Genomic DNA, 15,144 nt, shown 5'->3' on the forward strand with positions numbered 1-15,144 from the left:
ATTTTGACTCCATTTTAAAAACTTGATTTTGGAATTCTGACTCCACTTTAAAAACTTGATTTTGAAATTCTGCGATTTGAACATTTAACTGCTGGAGTTCAGAGGTTTTATTTTGCAAATCTGTTCTAATTTCATCATAATGCTCAAGTTTGGGTTTTGCATCTTGCAAATCTTCAAGAACTGCACTTAGTTGGTCTTTAGTGGACTGAAGCTGATGATCACTTTTATTTTTAACAATGATCTCTTGCTGACTGTGTATCTGTCCCGTAATTACCAGGGACCATTTTACACGTTCTGCACCGTGTAATCGTGTGCATTTTCCCCATGCTCTCTTGATATTATTGAAGGACCACTGTCCTCTGGGGATATCATACTTTGATTCAATATTTTTTGAGGTTTCACAGAGGTTAAAATGTCTACGAGTGAAAGATCTACAATCCCCCAACATATCTTCAACAGAAACATCTGGTATTCCAGCACCCCCCTTGGATGTAGTGGGGAGTAATTTTCTGTCTGCTAAAGGCTCTGAATCTACACTTTGATTTGGATCAGCCATAACTTTTCTTGATCGCTGACTACCGTTTTATTTTAGTTACTGCAGTGACTAATCTTCCAGTCACGTCTGATAGTCTGAACGACTGGCACTTGATTTATTTAACACAGTCTATAAAAAATGTTCTTTTCAAGGGTCGAAATACTGATTGATGCGGCTTTGAGACTTTTAATGGGTGAAAAAGATATTTCTTACCCTAGTCTAGCCGTGGGTTCCAGCTGTCTTCTGGGCCTCCTCCGATTATCTCCGAAGCTTCCCGAAGGTTCCCGACCTCCTCCGATTATCTTCGAAGCTTTCCGTCGTCACCTGGGCCTCCGAAGGTCGTCCTCAGTACTCCCCGCTTCTGCCTGACTACGCCAAAATGAATGACTTGTAATCAGAAGATTCTAGGTTGGACTCCTGGCTGGCTCGCCAAAATGAAGGAATCTCTAATTTATAGGGAATCTTAACCTGTCGAACTACACCAAGTTTGGGGGAAGCTTAGTTGATGAATCAAGTCCTGGCGCAATACGACAAGTTGTAAGATTTGTAATATTTGTAGACTGTGTTAAGTTGTTCGATTCCTTGTATTATTCGACTGTGTATAGTTGAAGGAATTTATATCATCTCTGCTATTCGGTTATCAGTAGCACTTTGCGAATACTGGAACTCAGCAGAAATTTGCAGTATAAACTTCTCAGGTGCCAAAAAGAATTGTTTTATTTGTAGTCGCTTGATTACAATTTGAAAGTCATTTAAAAGGCAATTCGTAGACAATTCGAAGCTTTCAGAGAGTTACAGACATTATCTTTCTTTGCTTAGGCAGACAGCTCGAAAGTAACTTTTAAAAGGTCAAAGTCTGGCAATGAAACATGAAGAGAGAGAGAAAGCTAATCTTCAGCTAAACTCAAACTCAAAGTCAAAAGTGGACTAACATCACTGACACAGACTAACAGACTGATAGAATCCCCAAAGACAATTAACCTAAAAACTAAAACACTAAACCTAAAATGGCGGGGAGAAACTTTTCAGTTATACACTTTCATATCTGTCTTAAGTCGTCTAATTACACCCCAATATAATTCTAATTGGTTTGGGTTAGACTCAAACACATTTGATTTGATGGCAAGCCGTCCATCTTCAATGTGCAACATCAGCTTTTTAATTGTTTCATGTCTGCATGTTATGGAATGTGATATTTTACTAATCTTTTAGCTGGTTTGGCTAATGTAACAATTGAGACTTCATATCGAGAATATATATATGATTCAATGCTCTTACAAACTGCATTGGACTCGTGCCACCTAGTTGCCATGGAACTCGGTCCTTGGCCTTGACAATTAGCACAAGCAGTGTCAAATTGTCTTGCAACTGTGCTGCTATAATCTTATCATGGAATTTTATGCTATTTCATGTATCATATTGAAGTCCTGAATTTATGTGTGCTGAAATTCTCATCTTTTAAAAATGAGTACTAAAACAGCTATCTTTTACCTATACTAGTTGTATTTGAAATACCTGGCTTCTACAGTAGTCCAGTGATATCAGGGTCTGAGTGTCCAGTAATATCAGGGTCTGAGTGTCCAGTAATATCAGGGACTGAGTGTCCAGTGATATCAGGGTCTGAGTGCCCAGTGATATCAGGGTCTGAGTGTCCAGTAATATCAGGGTCTGAGTGTCCAGTAATATCAGGGTCTGAGTGTCCAGTAATATCAGGGTCTGCGTGTCCAGTAATATCAGGGTCTGAGTGTCCAGTAATATCAGGGTCTGAGTGTCCAGTAATATCATGGTCTCAGTGTCCAGTAATATCAGGGTCTGGGAGTCCAGTAATATCAGGGTCTGAGTGTCCAGTAATATCAGGGTCTGAGTGTCCAGTGATATCAGGGTCTGAGTGTCCAGTAATATCAGGGTCTGGGAGTTGTAGGAATCTGGTAATTTATGGGGATCTTAACCTGTCGAACTACGCCAAGTTTGGGGGAAGCTTAGTTGATGAATCAAGTCCTGGCGCAATATGACAAGTTGTAAGATTTGTAAGATTTGTAGACTATGTCAAGTTGTTCGATTCCTTGTATTATTCGACTGTGTATAGTTGAAGGAATTTATATCATCTCTGCTATTCGGTTATCAGTAGCACTTTGCGAATACTGGAACTCAGCAGAAATTTGCAGTATAAACTTCTCAGGTGCCAAAAAGAATTGTTTTATTTGTAGTCGCTTGATTACAATTTGAAAGTCATTTAAAAGGCAATTCGTAGACAATTCGAAGCTTTCAGAGAATTACAGACATTATCTTTCTTTGCTTAGGCAGACAGCTCGAAAGTAACTTTTAAAAGGTCAAAGTCTGGCAATGAAACATGAAGAGAGAGAGAAAGCTAATCTTCAGCTAAACTCAAACTCAAAGTCAAAAGTGGACTAACATCACTGACACAGACTAACAGACTGACAGAACCCCCAAAGACAATTAACCTAAAAACTAAAACACTAAACCTAAAATGGCGGGGAGAAACTTTTCAGTTATACACTTTCATATCTGTCTTAAGTCGTCTAATTACACCCCAATATAATCCTAATTGGTTTGGGTTAGACTCAAACACATTTGATTTGATGGCAAGCCGTCCATCTTCAATGTGCAACATTAGTTTTTTAATTGTTTCATGTCTGCATGTTATGGAATGTGATATTTTACTAATCTTTTAGCTGGTTTGGCTAATGTAACTATTGAGACTTCATATCGAGAATATATATATGATTCAATGCTCTTACAAACTGCATTGGACTCGTGCCACCTACTTGCCATGGAACTCGGTCCTTGGCCTTGACAATTAGCACAAGCAGTGTCAAATTGTCTTGCAACTATGCTGCTATAATCTTATCATGGAATTTTATGCTATTTCATGTATCATATTGAAGTCCTGAATTTATGTGTGCTGAAATTCTCATCTTTAAAAAATGAGTACTAAAACAGCCATCTTTTACCTATACTAGTTGTATTTGAAATACCTGGCTTCTACAGTAGTCCAGTGATATCAGGGTCTGAGTGTCCAGTAATATCAGGGTCTGAGTGTCCAGTAATATCTGGGTCTGAGTGTCCAGTAATATCAGGGTCTGAGTGTCTAGTAATATCAGGGTCTGAGTGTCCAGTAATATCAGGGTCTGGGAGTCCAGTAATATCAGGGTCTGAGTGTCCAGTAATATCAGGGTCTGAGTGTCCAGTAATATCAGGGTCTGAGTGTCCAGTAATATCAGGGTCGAGTGTCTAGTAATATCAGGGTCTGAGTGTCCAGTAATATCAGGGTCTGGGAGTCCAGTAATATCAGGGTCTGAGTGTCCAGTAATATCAGGGTCTGAGTGTCCAGTAATATCAGGGTCTGAGTGTCCAGTAATATCAGGGTCGAGTGTCTAGTAATATCAGGGTCTGAGTGTCCAGTAATATCAGGGTCTGAGTGTCCAGTAATATCAGGGTCTGAGTGTCCAGTAATATCAGGGTCTGAGTGTCCAGTAATATCAGGGTCTGAGTGTCCAGTGATATCAGGGTCTGAGTGTCCAGAAATATCAGGGTCTGAGTGTCCAGTGATATCAGGGTCTGAGTGTCCAGTAATATCAGGGTCTGGGAGTCCAGTTTAAGACGGGCTGATTGGACTCAGTGCGGTCAGTAATCGAGAACATTATCATGTTGCAGTAACTCAGTTGCAGCCTCAGCAATGACAGAAATATCCGGGTGATTAGTTGCGTTTCACAGAAGCATATTCGGAGTTTGTTTCGGACGGTGTTACTGCTGCACAGGCTTTGCTGTGTTTGAGCTGCAGTTCAGCACAATGGACTTGATCATCATTTGACTGAAACACAATAAAAACATTGGATATTGACTCTGACGGTTCCATTTGATTGGGGAGATGTGCAATAATCACTTTATATTAGTTATATTTTGGATGAATATTAACTTAATGAACTTAATACTGTGAATAATTAAATGAATGTCCACTGTAAATGATGTCTCACTGTTGTATAACTCTCACAACACCAGGTTAATGTCCAGCAGGTTTGTTTGGAATCACTAGCTTTCGGACCTGAGGAAGGAGCAGCGCTCCGAAAGCAAGTGATTCCAAACAAACCTGTTGGACTTTAACCTGGTGTTGTAAGACCTCTTACTGTGCCCAACCCAGTCCAACGCCGGCACCTCCACATCATGTTGTATAAATGTAACAGTTTGATTATTGTCAGTGAATATTTAAAATTGGTGAATGATCAGTTCCCATCTTCATGTTAATTATTATTAAGGATCACTGTAACTGAAAGATTCACAGAACTGGATATGCACGGCATCGGTCTGAAGGTTACAGACCTTTGCAAATATAAAAATACAGCAGTGACACATTCTATAAATCCATTGTCATTGTTACAGCGTTCCTGGTAAGTTGATTCATTGTGGTTTCTGAAATGAATCATTTCTATAGTTTCATATCTTGTGAAAGTCTGTATGTTGATCCATTCACTTACCTCAGGAGCAGGAGCTGCCAGATTGTCAGTGTGTTTTTGATCTGAGAGATAAGGGGCGGGATTCTCTGTTTGCTGACGCTGAAATCGGGAAACCCGATTGGGCGGAGAATTGGTTCCGACGGCAAAATCGCGACGGGTGTCGATTTGAGGCCAAATCGCGATTCTCTGTCACCTCGACAGCGGGGTCTATGCGTTTCACCCCACACGTAGAGTAAACACTGTTTGCATATCATTAGCGGGCCCGACCCGGTATCCTCCGGGGGCCTCCGCGACGCTCCGCCTCCGATAGGCCGAGTTCCCGAAGCTGCGGTTCTCTCGTGCTTTTAGAAATGGTGGGACCGGCGTGGCGGGTGCTGAGGGAGAGAGAGGGGGTAGGACACAGAGAGGAGCGACTGCGGGCTGCCAGGCCGCACACTGCCTGGGCTGGCTGGGGTGGGAGGTCCCGTGCCTGGGCACTGCCCACCATTATTGTGGCCATCTTGCTGTGAACCCACTGACCACCCACCTTGGCACCTGGTTCTGCAGAGAGACAACGGCCATATGGGCACCCCAACCCCTCCACCCCCGCACCCTACCCTCCACCAACACCCATCCCCTCACCCCACCACCACCTACCAGCGGCCCGCCCAGGGCAACACCCACAGTAGCCCCTGCCGGGACCATGACGCATACCCTTGGCAAGGGCAGTGCCAGCCAATGGTACCACTGGCATCAGGGACGGGCACCAGGGCCAGAATCCCGCAAGGTGCCAGCTAGGGTGCGGGTGTGGCGGGGGAGGGACATGTGGTGATGTGCATCACTGTAAATACATGTAAGCTAGACAGACACTAGAGGGAGCACCAGAAACATCACACACACACTCAACCAATAGATAAGTGAGATGGGCGGCGACCAATGAACATTCACGATACACAAGGAGGTGACACGACCACAGGGGGACATTACACCAACCCATACATAAAGGACACCACACACATGATCAGCCCCTTTGGCCAGTGGAGACAGTCAGTGAGGAGAGGCACAGGGTTGATTCATTATCACACCCACCACGTGGAAGTCAGCAGCTGGTTAGTCAGTTTAGGGAGCTACAATAGGATTAGCAGTAGTGTCGAACTCAAGTTATAAAAGTGTATATAGTGTAAATAAATGTGTTGAAGTTATTTACACGTCTCGACCTTCCTTGACAAGTGCAACACAAGGAAGCCGCTTATGTTACAAAGGAAACATAACAAAACAGGACAGGCGGGGGCGGAGTCCATGGTGCAAAATGTGTCCACCATGTAGCCTGCTGGACCTGGTTGGCAAGGGGGGGGTACGCACCATGTAACATGTCGACCTTTCACCCCCTGCAGACAATAGATATTGAAATACAGCCAGCAATGGGGGCCTTCCTGCCGGTCTCCGCAGCCCTGGGGGATGCCCTGCGGCTGTACGAGCTGGAGCTGCCCGAGGGGGAGGAGGCTGCAGCAGCGGAGATTTCTACACCCTCCTCTGTCTTTCCTAAAGATCCACCAGCCCGGAATGTTCTTCCACGGAATGTTATATCCCGGAATGATATACCCCGGAATGTTATGTCCCAGAATGTTCTTCCCCAGAATGTTATATCCCGGAATGTTATACCTCCGAATGTTATAGAACATAGAACATAGAACAATACAGCGCAGTACAGGCCCTTCGGCCCACGATGTTGCACCGAAACAAAAGCCATCTAACCTACACTATGCCATTATCATCCATATGTTTATCCAATAAACTTTTAAATGCCCTCAATGTTGGCGAGTTCACTACTGTAGCAGGTAGGGCATTCCACGGCCTCACTACTCTTTGCGTAAAGAACCTACCTCTGACCTCTGTCCTATATCTATTACCCCTCAGTTTAAAGTTATGTCCCCTCGTGCCAGCCATATCCATCCGCGGGAGAAGGCTCTCACTGTCCACCCTATCCAACCCCCTGATCATTTTGTATGCCTCTATTAAGTCTCCTCTTAACCTTCTTCTCTCCAACGAAGACAACCTCAAGTCCATCAGCCTTTCCTCATAAGATTTTCCCTCCATACCAGGCAACATCCTGGTAAATCTCCTCTGCACCCGCTCCAAAGCCTCCACGTCCTTCCTATAATGCGGTGACCAGAACTGTACGCAATACTCCAAATGCGGCCGTACCAGAGTTCTGTACAGCTGCAACATGACCTCCCGACTCCGGAACTCAATCCCTCTACCAATAAAGGCCAACACTCCATAGGCCTTCTTCACAACCCTATCAACCTGGGTGGCAACTTTCAGGGATCTATGTACATGGACACCTAGATCCCTCTGCTCATCCACACTTTCAAGAACTTTACCATTAGCCAAATATTCCGCATTCCTGTTATTCCTTCCAAAGTGAATCACCTCACACTTCTCTACATTAAACTCCATTTGCCACCTCTCAGCCCAGCTCTGCAGCTTATCTATATCCCTCTGTAACCTGCTACATCCTTCCACACTATCGACAACACCACCGACTTTAGTATCGTCTGCAAATTTACTCACCCACCCTTCTGCGCCTTCCTCTAGGTCATTGATAAAAATGACAAACAGCAACGGCCCCAGAACAGATCCTTGTGGTACTCCACTTGTGACTGTACTCCATTCTGAACATTTCCCATCAACCACCACCCTCTGTCTTCTTTCAGCTAGCCAATTTCTGATCCACATCTCGAAATCACCCTCAATCCCTAGCCTCCGTATTTTTTGCAATAGCCTACCGTGGGGAACCTTATCAAACGCTTTGCTGAAATCCATATACACCACATCAACTGCTCTACCCTCGTCTACCTGTTCAGTCACCTTCTCAAAGAACTCAATAAGGTTTGTGAGGCATGACCTACCCTTCACAAAGCCATGCTGACTATCCCTGATCATATTATTCCTATCTAGATGATTATAAATCTTGTCTCTTATAATCCCCTCCAAGACTTTATCCACTACAGACGTGAGGCTCACCGGTCTATAGTTGCCGGGGTTGTCTCTGCTCCCCTTTTTGAACAAAGGGACCACATTTGCTGTCCTCCAGTCCTCTGGCACTATTCCTGTAGCCAATGATGACATAAAAATCAAAGCCAAAGGTCCAGCAATCTCTTCCCTGGCCTCCCAGAGAATCCTAGGATAAATCCGATCAGGTCCCGGGGACTTATCTATTTTCAGCCTGTCCAGAATTGCCAACACCTCTTCCCTACGTACCTCAATGCCATCTATTCTATTCGCCTGGGGCTCAGCATTCTCCTCCACAACATTATCTTTTTCCTGAGTGAATACTGACGAAAAATATTCATTTAGTATCTCGCCTATCTCTTCAGACTCCACACACAATTTCCCATCCCTGTCCTTGACTGGTCCTACTCTTTCCCTAGTCATTCGCTTATTCCTGACATACCTATAGAAAGCTTTTGGGTTTTCCTTGATCCTTCCTGCCAAATACTTCTCATGTCCCCTCCTTGCTCGTCTTAGCTCTCTCTTTAGATCCTTCCTCGCTACCTTGTAACTATCCATCGCCCCAACCGAAACTTCACACTTCATCTTCACATAGGCCTCCTTCTTCCTCTTAACAAGAGATTCCACTTCCTTGGTAAACCACGGTTCCCTCGCTCGACGCCTTCCTCCCTGTCTGACCGGTACATACTTATCAAGAACACGCAGTAGCTGATCCTTGAACAAGCCCCACTTATCCAGTGTGCCCAACACTTGCAGCCTACTTCTCCACCTTATCCCCCCCCAAGTCACGTCTAATGGCATCATAATTGCCCTTCCCCCAGCTATAACTCTTGCCCTGCGGTGTATACTTATCCCTTTCCATCATTAACGTAAACGTCACCGAATTGCGGTCACTGTCCCCAAAGTGCTCTCCTACCTCCAAATCCAACACCTGGCCTGGTTCATTACCCAAAACCAAATCCAACGTGGCCTCGCCTCTTGTTGGCCTGTCAACATATTGTTTCAGGAAACCCTCCTGCACACACTGTACAAAAAACGACCCATCTATTGTACTCGAACTATATCTTTTCCAGTCAATATTTGGAAAGTTAAAGTCTCCCATAATAACTACCCTGTTACTTTCGCTCATATCCAGAATCATCTTCGCCATCCTTTCCTCTACATCCCTAGAACTATTAGGAGGCCTATAAAAAACTCCCAACAGGGTGACCTCTCCTTTCCTGTTTCTAACTTCAGCCCATACTACCTCGGAAGAAGAGTCCCCATCTAGCATCCTCTCCGCCACCGTAATACTGCTCTTGACTAGCAGCGCCACACCTCCCCCTCTTTTGCCTCCTTCTCTGAGCTTACTAAAACACCTGAACCCCGGAACCTGCAACATCCATTCCTGTCCCTGCTCTATCCATGTCTCCGAAATGGCCACAACATCGAAGTCCCAGGTACCAACCCATGCTGCCAGTTCCCCTACCTTGTTTCGTATACTCCTGGCATTGAAGTAGACACACTTCAAACCACCTACCTGAACACTGGCCCCCTCCTGCGACGTCAAATCTGTGCTCCTGACCTCTATACTCTCATTCTCCCTTACCCTAAAACTACAATCCAGGTTCCCATGCTCCTGCTGCATTAGTTTAAACCCCCCCAAAGAGCACTAACAAATCTCCCCCCCAGGATATTTGTGCCCCTCAGGTTCAGATGTAGACCATCCTGTCTGTAGAGGTCCCACCTTCCCCAGAAAGAGCCCCAGTTATCCAGAAATCTGAATCCCTCCCGCCTGCACCATCCTTGTAGCCACGTGTTTAAATGCTCTCTCTCCCTATTCCTCATCTCACTATCACGTGGCACGGGCAACAACCCAGAGATAACAACTCTGTTTGTTCTAGTTCTGAGCTTCCATCCTCGCTCCCTGAAAGCCTGCCTGACATCCTTGTCCCCTTTCCTACCTATGTCGTTAGTGCCAATGTGGACCACGACTTGGGGCTGCTCCCCCTCCCCCCGAAGGACCCGGAAAACACGATCCGAGACATCACGTACCCTTGCACCTGGGAGGCAACATACCAAACGCGAGTCTCTCACGCTCCCACAAAATCTCCTATCTGTGCCCCTGATTATAGAGTCCCCAATTACTAATGCTCTGCTCCTCTCCCCCCTTCCCTTCTGAGCAACAGGGACAGACTCCGTGCCAGAGGCCCGTACCCCATGGCTTACCCCTGGTAAGTCGTCCCCCCCACAAGTATCCAAAGCGGTATACTTGTTTCTCAGGGGAACGACCGCAGGGGATCCCTGCACCGACTGCTTTTTCCCAGTCCCTCTTACAGTTACCCACCTATCTCCAATCTTTGGTGTAACTAATTCCCTGAAGCTGCTATCTATGACCCCCTCGGCCTCCCGAATGATCCGAAGTTCTTCCAACTCCAGCTCCAGTTCCCTAACTCGGTCTTGGAGGAGCTGGAGATGGCAGCACTTCCTGCAGGTAAAATCAGCAGGGACACTAACTGCATCCCTCACCTCAAACATCCTGCAGGAGGAACATTGCACTCCCTTCCCTGCCATTCCTCTAACTTTCTACCAAGATCTGGCTAACAACTAAATTAAATTTTTATAAAAAATAATAATAATATAATAAAATATGGTACTTACCTCAGACCAATGGGTTTTATTATTAGGTTAGAGGAGGAGGGCGGGTGGGAGACACTACACGTGTAGTGTCTCGGGTTTCCTCTCCACCAGAATTTATTGGTGAGGGTCTTCCCAGACGTCTGCGGGTCGACTTCCTGTTCCCGCCTAAAAAACTAATTTTAAAAAAAAGAAAAATTCTCAGCTCCTGCTGAAATTGACTAACCAGCCAGCTCCACTCCCGCCGAAATCGACTGGCCTGCCCCTGCAAAGACAAGTGCTTTTAAAGGTTGACTTACCTCCCAGCAGCCACTTCCGCAATGCTCCCGCTGAAACTGACTCACCAGCTGTTCTCACGCCGAAATCGACGGAATGACATACCCCGGAATGTTATGTCACAGAATGTTCTTCCCCAGAATGTTATATCCCGGAATGTTATACCTCCGAATGTTATATCCCGGAATGTTATTCCCAGGAATGTTATACCCCGGAATGTTATACCCCGGAATATTATACCCCAGAATGATATATCACGGAATGTTATTCCCAGTAATGTTATACCTCGGAATGTTATATCCCGGAATGTTATATCCCGGAATGTTATACCACGGAATGTTATATACCGGAATGTTATATACCCTGGAATGTTATTCCCAGGAATGTTATACCCCGGAATGTTATTCCCAGGAATGTTATATCCAGGAATGTTACATCCCGGCATGTTAGATCGCGGAATATTAGATCCCGGAATGTTATACCCCGGAATGATATTCCCGGGAATGTTATAACCGGAATGTTCTACCCCGGAATGTTCTAACCGGAATGTTCTACCCGGAATGTAGTACCCCAAATGTTAAACTGCCAGTCCTGCCCCTCCCATACAGTGGTCTCTGTGAGGGCAACAGTATCACAATCCACACCATTAACTTATAAGTGTTACCGATTACGCTCTTATCGAGAGAGAGAGATAGAAAGAGAGAGAGAGAGAGAGGGAGAGAGAGAGAGAGGGACTGAGAGAGAGAGAGGGAGGGAGAGACAGACACAGACACAGAGAGAGAGACAGACAGAGAGACAGAGAGAGAAACAGACACAGACAGAGAGAGAGAGATGTCATGTTGGGGGTTCTGGTTCACAAACAAGCCAACATTGCTGGAAGTGGTGTAACACTATTTTATTAACTGTTCAACTATGCTACATACTGTAAACGTGGGTATGAGCAATACCAGCTTAACTGTGGACCCTTTCCTATCACTATCTAGGTGAGGCACTCAGCACATGGTGAATGTCTGTGTTGCAGGCTGTGAGCTCTGTGCTCCGAGCTGGCTGCTGCTAGAATGAGCGGGAACTCTCCTGTCCCCTTTCTTTATAGTGCTTCTGCTCTCACTGGTGATTGGCTGCGGTGTTGCGTATGCTGATTGGTCCCACTGCATGTCCATCAGTCTGTGTGTGTCTGCACCATAATATACTGATGTATATTATGACAAGAGTGACAGACACAGAAACAGAGAGACCGAGAGATCGAGAGAGTGATATAGAGAGAGAGACATAAGAACATAAGAACTAGGAACAGGAGTAGGCCATCTGACCCCTCGAGCCTGCTCCGCCATTTAATGAGATCATGCGACTCGTGCACCAGCACACCCAGGTCCCTCTGCACAGCAGCATGTTTTAACATCTTACCGTTTAAATAATAATCCATTCTGCTGTTATTCCTCCCAAAATGGATAGCCTCACACTTGGCAACATTGAATTCCATCTGCCAGACCCTAGCCCATTCACCTAACCTATCCAAATCCTTCTGCAGACTTCCGGTATCCTCTGCACTTTTTGCTTTACCACTCATCTTAGTGTCGTCTGCAAACTTTGACACATTGCACTTGGCCCCCAACTCCAAATCGTCTGTGTAAATTGTGAACAACTGCGGGCCCAACACTGATCCTTGAGGGACCCCACTAGTTACAGGTTGCCAACCAGAGAAACACCCATTTATCCCCACTCTCTGCTTTCTGTTAGTTAACCAATCCTCTACACATGCTACCACTTTACCCTCAATGCCATGCATCTTTAGTTTATGCAGCAACCTTTTGTGTGGCACCTTGTTGTGGTGTTGGGTGCTCTGGTGCACAGATGAGCCAACACAGTTGTATGTGGTACAACTCTATTTTATTATAACTCTTATAATACAGTTCGTTCTGGATACTCTGCACGTGCTGTCTCCCTGAGTGTCCCCAGCTATAGCTGTGTCCTGGTTCTCCTCTGCCGCTCTTCCTGACCACCAGGAGTTGTGTCTGTGCTTTTATATCTTTCTGTCATTGGTTGTGGTGTTGTGTGTTCTGATTTGTCTGTTGGTGTGTCTATCATGATGTGTGTGTTTGAATATCATGACATCCCCCTTTTTTACAAAGACAAGTGCCTACGTGGTTATAAATACAATTGTGTCGTGAGTGCATCTAAGAGTGTGCGTTTGTGTTGTGTACAGCGTGTGTTTATGACGTAACTATTTACATGGGGCGATGTCGGGTGCGTCACACTAACAAGGTTGTACCATAACAAAACTTGGATGCGAGAGAAAAAAAAAACTTGAACATTGGTCCGGTCAGACGATATCTGGAACAATAAACAACAACAGGTTATAATACAGAAGTGTTTGACTTTTTGAACGTATTAACAGCGTTATAAGCCCAGTCTAATGGGTGACCGCCTCAAGAATGGGCTGGTCCTCAAGCCGGTTCAGCTGTGGAGATTTGGGGTCACACTGGTTCACCTTGGACTGTTGGAGGTGATGCTGTTGCCGAAGTCTCTACTTTACCATTTGTTGTACTTCGTGCAGTGCTTGGTTTTTTCATTCGTGCAAATATAACATTCAACATCTTTGTTAGTGGTGCCTTGGCTGTGGTTTGGTTCTGGTGGCGATGGAAGGGGCATGATCCGTGGCATCTCCACGAAGTCATCCTTGGGAACCAGTGGAGGATCCGGCGTGTGCGTACGGTGCAGTTGCGAGCGTGGAAGGCGGCACAGAGCCCGCTGATTGCGCCTACGCACCAATCCATCCGCCCTGCATGCCAGGAACAAGGTGGAGTCTGTTTTCTTTTTATGTTTGTGGTGGACGGCATCTTGTAGCCGATGGGTCGTTGCCATTGAAGTAGCACCATCACTAATATCATGCAAGGCGATGACTGTGCCAGATGTGGAAGTTGGCCAAGACCGTGCACGCTGGTTCCGGCCACCTGCTGTGCCGGAAGGGCGACTCCGCAGAGAAACGTCGAAGCATGTCGCCTTGGAGAGAGAATTGTTGCTCGCATCAACGTCTGGCGATGGCGCGAGTTGGTGTGTCCATCTTGGACCGCCGGTGCTGGTTGCCACTGCCGACCCAGTGGGACTGCCACGCGTGGCATCTGCCGTCACCCTGAGCGTGCCATCACCGAGGCCGCGACACCGCCCGTCCGGAGCAAGGTCTGGCGTGCGCAGATCAGAGTCGGCGCTTGGCTGCTCCCCATCTGGAGTCCGGTCTGCCTTCCGTCGATGCCCCCCGTCCGGAGTCCCAACAGGTTCACTGGAGGCAGCCGAGATTCCCTGAAGCTGCACTTCTGGAGTCGGAACATGCAGGAATGCACCAACCAGTGGAGAGGCTCGAGCCATTGAGGGTGGAAGCGGTGCGCCGCCACCGCAGTCGTCAGTGGTCCCACCGTGATCGTCGAGTGCCTCGGTACGCACTAGGCGAGGTCTGTCACCTTGCACCTTTTGCATGGGAAGTGGGATGCTGTCGTCACTCGTCTCACATTCCGTGGATAGATCGTCATTAGCAGCTTGCTGTTCACTAGGGTTGGGTAAATTGTCAGAGTTTTCATCTGGTGGTGCACACCATGTCGGTGGACTGTCATTGTCTTGCCATTGTCCTTCATTTGGGCTTTTCTTCTTTGGAACTTTAAATCTTCCCCCAGACATTGCAGAACCTTGTTTATTACTCCCAAATTCTCCCATATGTATGGTCTCGAATATAGTATCCACTGTTTCTATCGACATTGTACCATTTTCCAAAGAACATTCCGTTTCACTTTTCTTCTCAGGTACCTCATATGTAACTTTGTTTGATGTACATGCCTTCATGGTCTCTGGGTCTGATTTTGCTGGGACTGGCATGGTCACAGTCTCTTTTTTACTGTTCTCAATTGCCCACATCATACTCCCCATACATAACTGCTTGAGCACTGGGGTTAGTGTGGTACAATGGATAATCGGTTCGACCTTATCTGCATCTTCATCATGAGTGGAAAGCACACTTGGTTCACTTGAAACTGCTGTGGGTGTTAAATTCGTTATCTGGCTACTCGATGTCGGTGTCCTCAGGATTCTTGCTCCAATGTTCTGCTCAATAATCAGTGGAGTGTGTATAGGTTCAATGCAATTAATGTTCCCTTCCAGGTTTGAAGAGTCATTACTGACTAACTGCTGGTCTCCGAAGTTGGGATTTTGCGGCATTGTGTTGAAGGGAGACATTTGTCCCTGCTGTGGATATGAGTCAGGTTG

At 46.0% G+C, this 15,144-nt stretch overlaps 1 protein-coding gene across 1 annotated transcript in view; it reads right to left on the reverse strand.

The window, feature by feature from the left end:
- Positions 1 to 1,109: 1,109 nt before the first annotated feature.
- Positions 1,110 to 15,144, reverse strand: part of LOC140428647 (junctional adhesion molecule C-like) — a 148,594-nt gene continuing 134,559 nt past the window's right edge. Inside the window, exon 5 of the mRNA XM_072515329.1 lies at positions 1,110 to 4,367. The gene's annotated coding sequence lies outside the window, so the exon portion shown is untranslated. The remainder of the gene's footprint in view (positions 4,368 to 15,144) is intronic.

The sequence above is a fragment of the Scyliorhinus torazame genome, chromosome 1, assembly GCF_047496885.1.
Source record: "Scyliorhinus torazame isolate Kashiwa2021f chromosome 1, sScyTor2.1, whole genome shotgun sequence".
In the NCBI taxonomy this organism is placed as follows: domain Eukaryota; kingdom Metazoa; phylum Chordata; class Chondrichthyes; order Carcharhiniformes; family Scyliorhinidae; genus Scyliorhinus; species Scyliorhinus torazame.